Source organism: Colossoma macropomum, unplaced genomic scaffold (genome assembly GCF_904425465.1).
Source record: "Colossoma macropomum unplaced genomic scaffold, Colossoma_macropomum, whole genome shotgun sequence".
NCBI lineage: Eukaryota > Metazoa > Chordata > Actinopteri > Characiformes > Serrasalmidae > Colossoma > Colossoma macropomum.
In genome coordinates this window covers 5,239,783-5,257,580 of record NW_023494804.1, presented here as the reverse complement: position 1 = coordinate 5,257,580, position 17,798 = coordinate 5,239,783, and the positions used below count along the sequence as shown (strand labels likewise).

Below are 17,798 nucleotides of genomic sequence, written 5' to 3'. Positions count from 1 at the left end.
TCAACCCAAAACCTACACTTAAACCTAATACTTTAACCCAAGCCTTCACAACCCAAAATTTAGACCTAAACTTAATTCTCTGACCCAAACCTTCTCATCAACCTAAAACGAAAACCCAAAACCTAACCCTAATACTATAAACCAAACCTTCACCTCAACCCAAAACATAAAACTTAACCCTAACCTTAACCTCCTCCCCAAACCTAAACCTAATTCTAACCCTAAACCTAACCCTGGTGTTGTTCGTAAACAACTGCATTTCACCAGACATGTCGTGTGACCAAAACTGTGGGCAGACATATGATTCACTATGTATTTTTCAGAGTTGACAAACAACACATATCTGTGCAATAGCAGCACATTTCTGTACACTTTCTCCAAACAGAGTAAGACCAGTGAACGTCTGTTTTTAATTAACACGTGGAATGCCTAACATCCAGCTGCGGAGTTGTTTCCACACTTCAGACCCTCTTCCAACCCCAAGACTCTGGCACCAGGCTCGCTGTCCGCTAGTGAAAAGCACATGACAAATTGCTTTTGTCATTGAAGTGGTAAGCTTGTGTTCAGCCATTCAACAGTGTCCCGTCCTTTCTGCACTGCAAGTTGCGAAGAATCCAAACCACAGTTTTAATAACGTGTACCATTTAGAGTTTATAGCTCAAACCAGTGTAGACTTTAAGGCTGCTTTTCCAATTAGTCATGTTTTATGCACCAGTGTCTTTTGGCATTTATACATATTTTTATTACCCCCTCTTACAACATGCAAGTGGTAAAAAAGCAGAGGGGGCATGTTGTCTACCCTTCAGGCTATTCAATTACATTTAATGAAAGGAAACCAAATGAGGCTATGAGCGATACAGCAATTTAGGTTTTGCATGAGCCAAGCCCTATTGTGGAGCAGTCAGCATCAGCTTCTGGAAGACAAAGATGCATTTTGCCTCTTCCGCTCTCCACTCTAGTCAGCTATATTTTCCACCTAATGGGCATAAAAGTTGCAAATTGCAGCAAAATGGACTTGGCCGTAGAAAAAGTGTATTACGTATTGATTTGCACGGGTCAATGCTGAAGTACAGGCCTGAGGGCTGAAGGGACTGAAGACAAACAGAGCGAGGCTGCAGGCGAAGGACCTGCATGGATTCGGTTTGCTTTTTTACGGTCCGTGTTAATGTTTATGCCAACGATTGATAGAAATGTTTCGCCATTGATTGCAGTGGTGGCGAAAAAGAGCACTGTTATTGACTTTGAAGTGTTTGTGTTGCCTGTAATAGTGGGGAGTGAAAAACTCCCAGAGATAAATTTTATCGGAATTCAGACATTTTTTTTTTTAACATGCTTTGGGTGTGAGATATTACCAACTTTATGCCGTTCAGCTGCCGGGAGATAAATCCCCACTTCTGATTTTCTGCAAAATGGACAAGGAGAGGTGATATGATATGGATGCTGACTTGAAACTCCTAGCAGTGCTACAATTTATTGACCTGAACTTGAAGGTGCTGGTTTGAAGCGATGTGATCCACTTCCTTAAGGAAATCAGCTCCTCTTCCCTGCTTTGATCCTTTGGCAGGTTCAGAACAGGTTGCCAAGGTGCATTGGCCAACTGTACAAACCTTCTGTGATGAACCTTTCTCTTTCATATCTCACCAAAATGATTCAAAAGCCTCCTGACTTGTTACTGGAGATGTACCGCACAGATCTATCGATCCAGCAAGTTAAGGCACATATTTGCACAGCTCCTTTACAAGCTTCGTCTTGAGCAAACCTTGGAGGCGGTATGAAATTTTGCGCGGTTTGTGTCAGTGTTGCACCACTCGATGGTTGTTTTCCTGGCATTGAGCCTGGTTTGTGTGCGAGACTGGAGCTCCATTGGGCTTTGCTCTAAGGGGACTGCAGTGGTTCCCTCTGCAAGATTCTCTATCTCATTAAAAAGATAAAGCTAAGACAAGCACACAGTGCAAGTGTACATGTATGGTTGTGTGTGTGTGCATATGCCGCAGGCTGTGTGTTCACTCTTGGGGGATAGCTGGGATCCCAAGCCAGTGGCACCCAGTGATGAGATCTGGGCTGTACCATTCAGAGTCTCACAGTTGGATGGGTCTCTCTTGGATGCGCTTGCCAGAACTGTGGGTAAGGCCTGCGGTGGTGGTGGGGTGCAGGGATGCAAGGCTGACTCTTTTTGGAGAAAGTCCATGAATGGCGGCGAAGGGAGCTGTGCATTCAGCCAGCACAACACAGCTGCAAGCGCTTAGCTCCCCACTCTTACAGATCGGTCGATGTTTTATAAGAATAGTTTGGCAAAAATCTGATTTGCAATTTCCCTCGTACCCCAAATGTAGTTGAAACGTCCAATATACCAAGTTTTCTTCTTTAGTTTTCTGCTGGAGTTACAAGGCTAATATAACTATCAAGTAACAGAAGCAATTAGCATCATACGGACTACCAGAGTTGTCAAGCAATCTCGAATCAACCTGCTTTTGTGTTTCTGACACTGTATGGCTTACAGTTATCTACAACAGTGGGCAAAAGTAGAGACGAAATTCATACTTCAATATGGCTGCTACTAGGTATGTTTGGTGGGGTATAAGCTTTCTTCACTCATTAGCTACATTAGCCTCATAGCTCTAATACAAAACTAAAGCAAACTTCCTACACCAAACGTGTCTTGGTTGATCAACTACATTTTGGATAAGACCAAAATTGTGAAAAGTAATTTTTTTCCCACTTCTCAAAACCTCACGTTGTTACAAAAACAGCACATTCCTCTCTGTCTTGACAGAGACATTCTGTCTTTTCAAACTGAGTTCAAATCACCAGTGGTTGCGAATTCTGTGATACCGTAGATCTTGTTGTTTCCACAGTTTTGTGGTCCTCAGCATTTGCTACCTAGCAGAGGGAGCTATCGACATGTTTGGGTTTCTCCTGAGGTAAAATGATGGGCTCGACCTCCTGGAGTTCAAAACTGGTGCGTTTTAAAGTTCATCAAGTCTTGGCGGAGACAGTTTTAGCTAAGAATGACCCAGCTAGGGACTTTTTTGGCTGATTCTGATTTCTTTATAGTCAAATTGCTTGATGTTTGATTTTTTTGCCAACTTTTTTTTATCTGAAGCTCACACTGTGTGGATCTGAAGGCCAGTTCGGGTCTGAACTCTTTGGGAGGATTAACTCTTCGGAGGCTAGAGTTATTTTTGTTTTGTTCCATATTTGATTTACATTACATAATGATTTCTACATAACTGGGTCATTCTACAGAAACGTCCACTTTTCTATCTTTCCATAGGAGTCATTGGTGTTACATATAAGAAAGGTGACACCAGAGACATTTTTAATGAACAATGCATTTTACAAAATGGCTGCTACAGAGCATCAAACCACATGTTGTCAATCATGGAATATCCACTAAAATATGTAATTTGATCCATTTGTGTTCTACTTTTTCACAATTACCTCAAAATAAAGTCGGTCACACCAGTGACTTCAGCTGAAAGCTTCATATGAAATCATGAGCTAAATGAGAAAATCTCTGATAACTGAAAGACACAGTGGACTCACCATGTGCTTTTCTTCATAGATCCTCAGAAAACAGGTAAAAGGAAGTCAAGTGATGTCATCAGTGTGACTTTTATCTCAAAATAAGACATTTTTTGTTACGCAAGTGACATGACTGCTAGGGACCACAACTTTCATTGTATATTTTATAATATTTATTTGGCATTTGTTTTCTTTATGTCATTTCAAGTATATTTCATAGTCATGTACAGATTTTTGCAGTTAAAATTGCGGAAAAACATTTTTCTACCTCAGTATATGGCTCTCGCCCTTCACACGTGACTGTGGGGACGAGCTCTTCTGTGGTGCTTGGAATTCTATATAATAGATTTAAAAACCAATAATGCTAAACTGAGGGCTCAAGAAGGCTCAATTGTTAAAATAACTTAATAACTTTGTTTTAAAATACAAATAAATTGTAACCCTAACATGTTTTTCAAGTGTAATGTATCTATAAACTCGAGGGACACAGAAATGGACGTTTCTGTAGAATGACCCAACTACATAACTGTATAATTATACTGCACTGGAAAAAGTCCACTGACTACTTGATTCAAATGTGTACATCTGTTCCACATGAAGTATATGACATCAATTTTTACCTTAAGTAAAATAATTTGTAAAAAGTGTGTTGATGTAACATATTTCATTAATGTGGAACCAGTGTACAAATTTGAATCAAGTGAAGTCAGTGCACTTCTTTCAGTGTGTACTGATAGGTTCACTTACACCGATCAGGCATAACATTATGACCACTGACAGGTGAAGTCAATAACACTGATTATCTCTTCATCATGGCACCTGTTAGTGGGTGGGTGAAAGTTGATGTGTTAGAAGCAGGAAAAAAGGGCAAGCGCAAGGATTTGAGCGAGTTTGACAAGGGCCAAATTGTGATAGCTAGACGACTGGGTCAGGGCATCTCCAAAACTGCAGCTCTTGTAGGGTGTTCCCGGTCTGCAGTGGTCAGTATCTATCAAAAGTGGACCAAGAAAGGAACAGTAGTAAACCGGTGACAGGGCCATGGGTGGCCAAAGCTCATTGATGCCCGTGGGAAGCGAAGGCTGTACTGTAGCTCAAATTGCTCAAGAAGTTAATGCTGATTCTGTTAGAAAGACGTCAGGATACACAGTGCATCGCAGTTTGTTGCATATGGGGCTGCATAGCCAGAGACCAGTCAGGGTGACCCCTGTCAGGGCTGACCCCTGTCCACCGCCGAAAGTGCCATCAATGGGCACATGAGCATCAGAACTGGACCACGGCGCAATGAAAGAAGGTGGCCTGGTCTGATAATTCACGTTTTCTTTTACATCACGTGGATGGCCGGCTGTGTGTGCGTTGCTTACCTGGGGAACACATGGCACCAGGATGCACTATGGGAAGAAGGCAAGCCGGCGGAGGCAGTGTGATGCTTTGGGCAATGTTAAAGGATCTGCTGCTAACATCTTGGTGCCAGATACCACAGCACACCTTCAGCGGTCTAGTGGAGACAGGTCAGGGCTGTTTTGGCAGCAAAAGGGGGACCAACACAATATAAGAAGGTGGTCATAATGTTATGCCTGATCGCTGTATGTGGTATAATAATGTAAAGAAATGTCCAAAAACATGTCAAAACTGCAAGGGTGGCATTTCTTTCTGCAAAACAAACTCTGTACACACAGTACATTTTCATCAAATTCAAAATATAATAGAATGTCTCCTCTTCTACTGCAAAGATATGGATTGAAAGTGTAGAATCTGGACTTTCCACACAATTCTCTGCTTTTTTTCAGCGAGCCACGATTCAGAAACAATTAGACAGAATGTAAGGAGATGTCTTTTAGTCTGTATACTCCATGTGTGACCTGTAGATGGATCACAGAAGGACAGCAAAAGAGGCAGTGATGAAGTTAACAAGTTCTGAGAGCTTTTTATACTATTATTTTCCCATCTTTATTGAGGCAGTTGATCAGTGGCCTTCCCAAAGAGCGGGTCAATCAGGTATCGTCCATGCTGGAGGTTGTCATCTCCGCGGTGCAGGGGAGAGGACGAAGGATTAGGGGACCCGTCCTTCCTTCAAAGTGGCGCCCGCAGACACTGAAGGAAAAGGCTTTGATTTTAATAGAGGGAAATATTCATAACCTCGGCCCAGCAGGCCTGAAGCAAACGAGGGCTCATGCGGAATATTTGATCGGAAAACAGCAAGTAATTGTCCTCGCTTTTGCACAGCAGATGACTTGACCAAAAAAACAAAAACAGCCTGGCTCCTCTCTGTCAAGGTCTCGTTTAATGTGAAAACTATTGTTTAACCCTTTAAATGGCCAGGGCCCACCGGCTGGCCCAAAGTGTTATTGCACGCTTCTAATAACCTAAGAATAGCTCAGTTAGTTTGCACTGAAGTCCCTGTAGTTACTGAATAATAAGCCTAAGTATGTAATAAGCCTGGGATTTTTAAACTCTTTTGCTTGTTTTAATTCATTGATTCCCACAGAAGACGATACACAGGGCCAGGCAAAGGTTTAGATATACCTAATTGAATTAATGATTTTTCATGATCTTATTGATATTTTCATATAAAGCCTTATGCTTAAAGAGGCATTCATCGTTGTTTGTCGTGTTATACAGTATTCTGTAGTGCAGCATCAAATCCCTCAGCTTCAGGTTTTCATTAAGGCTATTAGGAATCCATTGGGAATTCTTGTGGTGTCAACCAATCTTGACTGCTGGCCCCTGATCTATTGGCTAATAAAAACTAGCCAAGCTAGCTTTAGTTGCACACGTAACTCAATGTTCTGACAAAATCATGTTTGGGATTTGACAAATAATCAGCAGAGGGAGGGTGATGTATGTATGGATGTATTTTCAAAGCAAAAGTGTTATATTTGAGCCTTAAACTGTACTTTTAATTCATTTTTATACCATTTTCACAGATTGCAGTGCTAGAACCACAAAACTTCGCAAGATCATAGAGCCTTTAGAGGAATATTGTGCTTGTGCTTTCGGGAACCATCACATGTGTGGTTTTTGCACAGCATTTGTTCAAACACATCTTTTTCCAATATGAAATGAATGGTGGAATGTTGAATAAATTCAAATCTTACTGTTACAAACATACATACATATTAGCACGTACACATATATTAACAATCACTTAGGATTCCATAGCAACAGCACAGTAACACCTTAGCAACCACCTAGAATTCCATAGCTACAACCTAGCAACACCTTAGCAACCACCTGGGAGTCAATAGCAACAGCCTAGCAACACTTTAACAACTGCCTGGAGTTCACTAACAATGGCCTAGCAACACCTTAGCAACCACCTGGGATTCCATTGAAACAGCCTAGCAACACTTTAGCAACTACCTGGAGTTCTGTAGCAATGGCCTAGCAACACCTTAGCAACCACCTAGGATATCATAGCAACAGCACAGTAACACCTTAGCAACCACCTGGGATACCATAGCAGTGTCCTTGAAACACCTTAGCAGCCAACTGGGATTCCATAGAAACAGCCTGGCAACACTTTAGCAACTACTTGGAATTCCGTAGCAATGGCCTAACATCACCATAGCAACCACCTGGGATTCCATAGCTACAGCCTAGCAGCACTTTAGCAACTACCTGGAGTTCTGTAGCAATGGCCTAGCAACACCTTAGCAACCACCTGGAATTCCACAGTAACAGCCTAGCAACACCTTAGCAACCACCTGGGATTCCAAAGTTAAAGCCTAGCAACATTTTAACAACTACTGGGAGTTCCGTAGCAATGGCCTCGCAACACCTGAGCAACTACCTGGGATACCAAAGCAACAGCCTAGCAACATGTATGTAACCAGCATGGATAACCTAGCAAAGGACTAGCAACATCTAAGCAACTACCTGGGATAGCATAGCCACACTGTAGCAACCACCTGGGATACAACTTGTCATTTGAAGTTCGAATAACTAAATTTTTATTTACAGCATGGTGCAATGGCCACTAGGAGGCCTGCACGAAGGGATTTATAAAGATTTTTTCAAATGCAAGTGGAGAACCGTCAGAAGGGTGGAACCTTCAATCTAAACCACATCAGTGTTTTTAAACAGGGGAAGAAATATTTCATTATAACTTGAATTTGATGAAGTTATTGGTGTTTCTGTCTTTGCTAAAAAAAAAGTTATTATTTGACTTTGAAGAAAATGTCTGAAGCGCAGATTTGAGGTCAGTTCCATACAGAATGTAAATATATTTCAATGCATAACCTACCATGTAATTAAATAGAGCAGTTACATTCGAAAAGTACGGCAAAACAGAGTTAAGAACTCTCGAATTCAACTTCAGTTATGGCTAAAATGAAGGGCCACAAATTCATTGAACCTCTTCTTTCGCCTTGATTGCCTTTTAAGTTATTTCCTCTGCTGCCACTCCTAGTCAGAATCCTTCACATTATTTTTTTCCAGCAGCTAATCCTTCATTTGGCATGCCTGCAGTGTGTAACAGCATCAAATAAAATGTGCTTTAAGACTCTGTTCTGGCAGCGGCGATGAGTTTTTCCAATCCACCGCAACGCAGCTCGAGAGAAAGCGCATGAACCTCAGTTCTGCTGCCATAACGCTGCAGCCGCAGGTCCCGGAAGCTCACCGTAAAGCGACACCAATCTATTCTTTTTTTTCCTGGTGCGTGATGAACCTGTCAGAGCCACTGAGATATGAAGTGGAGTGGTCATGCAGGGCTTCTGATGCACTGAAGCTGGATGCATTGTCTGCCATTGAATGACCGTGAGAGCTCTATGTCATTTATTTGTGATATGAGGCCTTTAAAGTGTAATGAGGGCAGTATTTCACAGGCAGTGGTCACACTGGGGCATGTATGTGATTTAAATGTTCTTAAGACGGCCATGTGGCTGTGCTGTGCAGATATAGCCCATAGCACATCATAGCATCACCATGCTATCACATATTCAAGCCAAGCCTCCCCCATAGCACACACAAATGTTTTCATACACAGTTGCATGTATATATATATATATACTGTATTTAAATACTATATTTAAATACTTAAATACTATATATAATACCCAGTGTATATATATATATATATATATATATATATATATACACACATAAAGTCATAAAACAGAACGTCAGGATGTTTCTGTAGGTTAGAACTGTTTCCTCTAGTTTTACTACAAAGTCAGAATATATTTGTGTTGGATGTAAACAAACAAACAGAGACACACACACACATGTCTACGGTGTACAAGTTCCAGTGGAGCCCCTAAGTGGCTGCACCAACAGAGAATCTAAACAAAGGAAAGCAAAGTGCCTCTTGCTCAGCTCTGCTCACCTCTTGACCCACTTTGCTTATTTGAGAGGGAATCAGGAGCTTTGCAGAGGATCATAGGAGACCAGTGGACTAATTAGATCACAGCTGAAAGAAGGGCTGAACGATATGGGGGGAAATTCACATTAGGATATAGTAGGTTTTTTTCAATGTTTTATGGACAAACACCCTGTTGCAATATATATATATATATATATATATATATATATATATATATATATAATACTCAGCATTTTGTATAGAGGCTCATGGTTACAGTTGCCTTTGCTTATTTATCACAACACACCTCCATCACGTGGCCAACGTTACAATTACAGTTATGCCTAAAATGAAAAAATGAAAAAAATAAAATGTAAAACGTTATGGCACATTTTATATTTTACTAAGATCTTTAATCAGAACAGCGATTGCACACCTCAATTTTGCTAAAATGTTGCTAGGTGGTTGCTGTGGTATCCCAAGTGGTTGCTAGGATGTTGTTAGGCAGTTGCTAAGGAATCCCAGATGGTTACTAGGGTGTTGTTAGGCAGTTGGTAGGCAGTTGCTATGGTATCCTAGATGGTTATTAGGGTGTTGCTAGGTATTTCCAGGTGGGTTGCTAAGATATCTTACAGGGATATCCCATTTCTTATTTCTACCTTTACCCATTGTTTTCGAGTGTCCCCTTGCCCCTTGAAACTGAGTTACAAGGGGTAGTGGTTGAAATCTTCCCTATGAACATTACTTCATTAACAGCTACTAGCGCTGCTCTGTAGGCGACCCTGCCAGTCTCCCACCCCTAATTCTTCAGTGATATGAAGCTGAAGTCAGATATTCTCCAGCTTCTTGTCTGAATTTTCCCGTTCCACCTTAAATGGAGCAGCAGTTACATTCTGGCACTTCAGGCGTCAGAACTGCTGCACCATTTAAGGTGAAATGGGATATTTAGCTACCTAGCTACCGAGACGTTAGTACACTATTAGTGATTTTTTATTCTAGTTGTGAAGAAAAGGACCATAATACATTGAAATGTCATTAAACTAAGACAATACAATGGTTATTGTAATTTTTAATGGAGAAAATACTCACATTTGCGGGTTGCTTTGGTCGCTTCTGCAGCAATCTTGCCGTTTTTTCTTTTTTTTCTCTGAAAAACCTCCATTTGGAGGGTCATGTAACCCTAACACTTCGCCCTACCCCTCTATCTCAACAAGAATCACGACACCCTACCCCTAAATGTGAACATGCAAAACAGAGGGCTAAGGGCTAAGTGGTAGGGGCGAGGGGTATAATGGGATTGGGCCTTGGTGTATGAAGCTAAAGAGCTGAGCTTCTCATAAAGCAGCTTCCTCTGAGTTTTAGTACCAAAATTCAGTGATGTTTTATTTTTTTCTAGTATGTTACACTCAGTAAATAAAAAAGAAATTGTGCATTAAAAATGTGCTATATTTAATTATGTTCTCTGTAGAGTATGTGTTAACTTATTCTCACTTCAAACGTGTTATTTTTTATATTAAACATAATTCATATGCGTCTGTCATCCCCGTGATGACTGTGTTTATGCTGTCCTCTCTTAAAAGCAATGCCTTTCTCCGTCTCTCTGCTCGCTGTTTGATGTGGATGTGGGGGGCTGTTGGGCTTGAGATCAGAGCGCTCTCCGGTGGCAAACATCTCCGAGCCAGCACAATAACGCTGACAGGGATGTGTCCTGTGACTTTGGACGGTTTGAAGGGTACGGACCTGATGGGTCCCGTTGGCCGCTCTATAATAAGACGCGCGGGTCTGCGGGGAGGAGAATTTACTAGAGCACAACTCCCCCCAGGGCTTCCTCATACAGACCCGCTCCTCCACCAGCTTTCAGCAGCTTTCAGCCACATCGCCGCACGCTTCCTATTGTTAATGAGCACGCACACACACACACACACACGCAAACACACACACACACACACACACACACACACACACACACACATACACTCATCCTGCTTTTTCCTCCTGCTGCACGCTGGACCAACTCACACTGAATGGGGCCAAAGAAATGCAGCCTGTAGTTGATCACTGTCTCACAGAGAGAGAGAGAGAGGGGGCGGGGGGGGAGAAATGTAGTTATACAGTGATAAAAAGAGAGTATAAGGAATAGAGGGATAAAGAAGAGGGATAGAAGGATAGAGAAGGGGGATAGAATGATAGAAATAGAGATAGAGGGATAGAGAATAAGAGAGGGATAGAAGAATCAAGGGGGAGGAGAGAGAGAAATATAGTTATACAGAGATGAAGAGTGTAAGAAACAGAGGGATAAATAGAGGGATAGCAACAGAGATGGAGGGATAGAGAAAGACAAAAATGGAAGAATCGAGGGAGAGAATACAAGTGTAGAGAGAGATGGAGATAGGGATAGAGAGTGGGTGTGAGTAATAAAGGGATATGAATAGAGATAGAGGAATAGAGAAAAAGAGGAATAGAAGAATAAAGAGAGAGAAAAAGTGGAGATATAGACAGATAGAATGAGAGTGTAAGGAATAGAGGGGTAGAGAAGGGATGAATAGTAATAGAGATAGAGGGATGAAGAAAAAGAAGCAGAAAAATAAGGGGAGAAAAGAATGCAGGAGTAGAGAGAGAAAGAAATGGAGATAGAGAACAAAGATAGAGGGGTAGAGAAAGATAGAGTAATAGAAAAATAAAGAGAGAAGAACCGTAGACATAGAGAGGCGAGATAGAGAGACAGAACAGGGGGAAAGAAGGACAGAAATAAAGATAGAGGGATAGAGAAAGACAGAGAGGAAGAAATGTAGATGTACAGTGATAGAGAGTAAGAGTGTAAAGAATAGAGGGATAGAGAAGGAGGATAGAGAAAAGTAATAGAGATAGAGGGATGGAAAAAAGAAGGAATAGAAAAATCAAAGAAGGGAAGAATACAAGTGTAGAGAGAGAGAGATGGAGATAGGGATAGAGAGAAGGTGTGAGTAATAAAGGGATAGGAATAGAGATAGAGGGATAGAGAGAGAGGAATAGATGAATAAAGAAAAACACAAGTGCAGAGAGAGGGAGTTTAGGGAAGTGATCGAGAAAGGGGGATAGAGGGATAGAAAAAGATAGATAGAAAGAGGGGAATAGAAGATACATAGAGAACAATGTGTAGAGGGAGAGATATTTAGAAAGGGTGTAAGGAACAGGGGGATAGAAAAGGGATAGAAATAGAGATGGATAAGGTGAAAAAAGAGGAATAGAAGAATAAACAGAAGTTTAGAAGTGTAGAGAGAGAAAGAGAGATAGAGTGAGCGTAAGGAACCACAGGATAGAGAAAGAGAAAAGAATACAGGTGTAGAGACCAACAGATAAAGAAACAGAGAAACAGAGAAAGAAAGGATGAAATGGAGGGAAAATGGAGAGAGAAATAAGAGGAATAAATGGATACGGAAAAGGAGGAATACAGAGAAAGATAGAAGGATAGAAAGAGAAAGAATAGAGAGAGAAATAGGCACAGAGTGAGTGTGAGGAATACAGGAATAAAGAAGGAAAGAGAGGAATAAAGGAATTGGAATAAAGAGAGAAAGAGAGATGAATAAAAGGGGGAGAGAGATCTTCATCATCATCATCTCATTTATCATCATCGTCATCATCATCATCATCATCATCTTCATCTCATTCATCATCATCATCGTTATCATCATCATCATCTCATTCATCATCTTCATCATCATCATCATCATCATCTCATTTATCATCATCTTCTTCATCTTCATCATCTCATTTATCATCATCGTCATCATCTTCATCATCTCATTCATTATTTTCATCATCATCATCATCTTCATCTTCATCATCTCATTTATCATCATCATCATCAGCAGCAGCGTCATCTTCATCATCTCATTCATCATCATCATCATCTATGTCATCATCTTCCTCATCATCATCATCTTCATCATCTTCCTTATCATCATCTTCATCTTCTTATTCATAATCTTTATTGTCATCATCATCTTCATCATTATCATCTTCATCGTCATCATCATAATCTTCATCATTATCATCATCATCTTCATCGTCATCATCTTCATCATTATCTTCCTCATCCTCATCTTCATCATCATTGTCATCATCTTCCTCATCATCCTCATCATCTTCCTCATCATCCTCATCATCTTCCTCATCATTGTCATCATCTTCCTGATCTTCATCTTCATCATCACCACCATCATCATCATCATCATCTTCTCTATCATCATCATCATCATCTTCTTCTTTATCATCATCATCTTCATCATCATCATCATCATCTTTATCATCATCATCATCATCTTCTTCTTTATCATCATCATCATCATCATCATCATCATCATCTCTGCTGCTCCTCAGTTCTCACAAACAATTTTAACTTTAAAAATAAGTTGCAATGTAAAGTTGGAAGGGGAGCGTCTATGTTAAATCCTCCTTGACTTTTCCCAATCCGGTACACTCTAATCTCCACTCCGAGCAACAAACTTCCGCATCTCCGTCTCTCTTATGTGTGTCAAGAGCGGATATGCATGGAATCTGCGCTGCGAGGCAATGAAGACGCGGATAGATTCGATCTTATCTTCAGCCTTTGAAGAATGACTCCTCACTCTAATTATTTCTAATGTGTCCTATATCATCAGTCCCCCCTGCAGACTCCACCTGGATAGGCTTGATCTCATTCCAGATTAGCCAACCTATATTTAACACTTCTACCGCCTAGATAAGCACTTAATATGCGTTTGATATCTAGTGCTGTGGAACATTTGCATGTTTACTTCTCACTGAAAGAAACTCGCTTCAGTTTCAGCCTTGACTTTATTTTGTTGAGCCAATAATAAGCTTGCTAATTGCTAAATCTTGCTAATTCTCCCACCACTTACACTTTTTAAGATCTGGAGCCTTTATTAGTTGAGTATGTTGTTCCTTTTTATATTTTTAGCACTTTTCCCAGTTTCCAAAGGAGAATTCCACCAAAAATGTCCAAATTTCTTTGTACTTCAATGGTTGAGATGTACACGAACTCATTCAGAGTGGTTTGATGTGAAATGTTTCCTTGTAGTGAAAACTAATGTACTTAAGTAAAATTAATTAATTAAAATTAATAAAAAACACCAGTGAAGCTACAGTTTCTAAATTTTAAATTTTATATTGATTATGCTAAAATAGTGGAAAATATTAAAAATTTACTTTTCTTTAGGGACTATTCTCCACCATCTGTCTTTATCATAAATCAATGACTCAGTCATCAGACAGTGTATTCAAAACCATTTCATGTAACAACTTTCTGTGAGGGAGGATTTAGAGGTATTAACCTTTTCAGATGTCTGGTTCCCATCACCAGTATGGATTGGTAAGGTTCTCTTTTACATGCATTTCATTTAGTACATTTGGTTACATCTCAATCTTAATTATGCAGAATTTTAAAAAATTGGTGGAATTGCCCTAACTCCAAATACACTTACAACTGAAGCCAATGAAAAGCCCACTGATTTCTATTATAAGCACATTGAGACATCAGTACAAGCAAACAAATTACCAAACTGGCCAAGGCAATTAAACATGAGCTCCAGATGCAGCAGATTGAGATTAGAAACCTCTGGAATAAAAGGAGAATTCCACAAACTTTTCAGATTTTCTGGACAATTAAATCATTAAAATGTAAACAAAGTCATTCAGGGTGGTTTAAAGTGATGTGCTCTGTTCTAACGCAGCACTATCCCAAACCACCAGTGATACTGCATGTCTGCATGAGTTTTAAATGTAACGCTAATGATGGTAAAATAGGGGTTAATCTAAATAAACCTATTTTCTTTGGGAACTATTTTGGCTTACAACACCCTGCGTGCACCTCTCCACCATGAATGGCCTTCAAAAAAAAATGCTTCAGGCCGAAACCTTGTCAAAACTTTAATACTACAACATCTCAGGCATTATTCATAACCATGTCGTGTAGTAACTTTCTGTGAGGGACCTCAGACTCTGAATGAGCTTGTATAAATTTTTTGGAATTTGTTGGAATTCCCCTTGACTCTAAATACACTTTTCAAAACTTCTGCAGAATTAAATGCTTAAGATGTGAACAGAGTCATTCAGAGTGGTTTGGTGTGAAACGCTTCGTTCTAGAGAAACTTAGAATTGTTCACAGTGGTGGTGATAGGAACCAGACGTCCACCTCTAAAAGCTCCCTCACAGAAAGTTATTACATGAAATGGTTATGAATTCACTGTCTGATGTCTGAGACATTGTTTTGTGATAGTTTTGCGTAGATTTTGGCCTTTATATTTTTTGGCCTTTATCGGCCTTTGCATAGATTTTGGCCTTTATTTTGGACTTATATTTTTTAAACCCATTCATGGTGGAGGAATACTTGCAGGGTGTTGTGAGGCAAAATAGCCCCAAAGAAAAACAATTTTTCAAATTTTTCAAATTTAGCCCTATTTTACCATTAATAATATTGCATATTAAAACTCAGAAGACTCGTGTAGGTTCACTGGTGGTTTTAGGCAGTAAATAAAATGGCTATATTTGTGTTGTAGTGATAGTGACCCCTGGTTCCTGTCACCACCACTGTAAAGAGATACGAGTCTCTACAATGAACCGTTTCACATCAAACCACTCTGATTAAATTACACAGTAAGTTTGAAAAAGAATCACTTTAGAATTGGAATTACCCTTTAACTCTACATTTTTGAGTTCACTGAGCCTCTGAAAGTCCAGACTTACATTGCTAACTGTGCAGTGTGTCAGGAAAGGCTTGAAAAAGACTTCGCTCACTAGTGCCACTAGGGATCTAAGGGAGAAAGTGTTGGCCTGCTAGCGCCCCATGCTGAGCAATGACTTTTACTCACCACCTTTACGGCACTGGAGACCGCCCGGCCAAACACGCACACATAGCTGCCATGCAGAGCCATTATTTTACCAAAGAGACCTAATTTCACCTGCCTGTCACTTTACAGCTCCTGAACGCCACTCACGCTAATGTAATTAGGCCTTGATTGAGCAATCGTTAGCAATTATCCCACTCTCTTCACGCCAGGTCGCTCTAATTACGTATAGCCATTGGGGCTGAGGTATATCACGGCAGCGGAATTAAAGCAGGTAATGGCTCAGAGCTGAAAGGGCTCTATCTCATGGCACTGAGGCACTGGGTCACCTCAATCAGGATCGTGGGTTACACTCATGGTACTGCTTGAGGTTCAGAGGGTCGCAAGGAATTTATATGTAGCACGATCATTATCATAACTGGAGTGCGAGTAAGAAAGAGTAAAAACCAGATTTGTCAAAGCTAACATGGGAACACAGTGTCACGGATGCAACACACCACTCTAATTAAGCACTAAAAGCTGCTTGAGCTCCACCTTGTGGAGGATCTTGAACCTGCTCAATGTGAGTGAGTGAGTGAGTGAGTTACAACCCTGTTGAAAAAAGACCATTGGAAACAATAAGGATGAAAGCCTTTTAATGGGAATTGGCTTAGTGGTTACCAGTAGTTTCCTGCTCTAGAACCAGTCTCAGAACACCTGTTAACCATTACAGTCCTTTAGATTGTGATATCAACCCATCAGGAACATTCAAAATACCGTTAGTGGCTATTGGACACCACCAGAAACTTTTAATGGTTTTTCGATTTTTTTTTTTTCAGCAGGAAATCCAGGTCCATGAGGTGGCGCTGCACTCGAAGGAGTGTTTGCTTTCGCCCTCCTAATGCTTGTGGTATCATGTGACTGGGGGAGTTAAAGTTTGACTGAAGAAACAAGCTACGCTGCTAAGCTATTTCTGTGGCTTGTGAATTAGCTTTCGCTCGCTAGTTCGTTTTTGCTTTCTAGTTAGTCTTTTTCACTCCCTAATTAGCTTTCACTTAGCTTTCACCTTCTAGTTTGCATTTACTTGCTAGTTTGCTTTCATTCACTAGTTAACTTTTGCCTGCTAATTAGCTTTTACTCACTTTTCACTCCCTAATTAGCTTTCACTTAGCTTTTGCTTGCTAGTTTGCCTTTGTTTGCTAGTTAGCTTTTACCCTTTAGTTTGTATTTACTTGCTAGTTTACTTTCACTCACTAGTTAACTTTTGCTTGCTAATTAGCTTTTACTTACTTTTTAGCTTTCACTTAGCTTTTGCTTGCTAGTTTGCCTTCACTTGCTAGTTAACTTGCTAACTTGCTAATTTGTTTTCACTCCCCTGCTGAAAAATTCCTTGCTGGTCTAGAATGGTTTATACTTGTTTATGCTGAACAGGTGCTGGTCTGGTGCTGGTTTAGCTGGTTATCCAGCATGGTTATGCTAGTTTTGGTGTTCAGCATAACAACTTCCATTGCTGCTAACCTGGATACCAGCATCCAGCGCACAACAATGCCTGTTTTTCTAGTAGCGTCACTAGTTTGCTAGTTTGATTTCACTTGCTAATTTGCTTTTGCTCTCTAGTTTCCTTTTTGCTTGCTAGTTTGTATTTGTCTGTAACCTTGGTTTAATTAATTGATCAGACGTAAAGAGAGTAATACTGTTCAAGTGGGAATGACTTTGGGGAAAATTAATCAAACTTGGAATGCTCACATCATCACCATCGTTAACCTAAATAGAAAGTAGCTGCAAATGAAGGTTCTCTTGGGCTTTAAGGGCGAAGGAAAAACATCAGCAGCCACAATGAACTCCATGACTCTCAAACTCTCTGATAGCGTATTTATTGCTTGTGGTTTTGGGGTGATTTACTCTTCAGTGCGGAATGATTACAGCCATTTGTAAAAATGCTTTTTCCTGTAGGAGTTTATGGCAGAGGAATAGATGGATAGTTTTGCGTGGCTGCTGTTGGACTTCTGAACCCAGCCTGGTCCCTCAGCCGCAATCATCTGCTTCCAATTCTAGAAGATCAGAGCATTAAAATGATGCTGTGCCCGGGCCTTTGAGCTCAGGCCTGCGGTACGGTATCAGCCCTCCGCCGAGACCCCGCCACTGCAAATCCCTCAGACGCCTCTCTCTAA

At 40.5% G+C, this 17,798-nt stretch overlaps 1 protein-coding gene across 2 annotated transcripts in view; it reads left to right on the top strand.

Moving 5' to 3' along the window:
- The window catches only part of LOC118824816 (CXADR-like membrane protein), an 88,236-nt gene that overhangs the window by 52,012 nt on the left and 18,426 nt on the right, over nt 1-17,798 (top strand). The gene's annotated exons all lie outside the window — the stretch shown is intronic.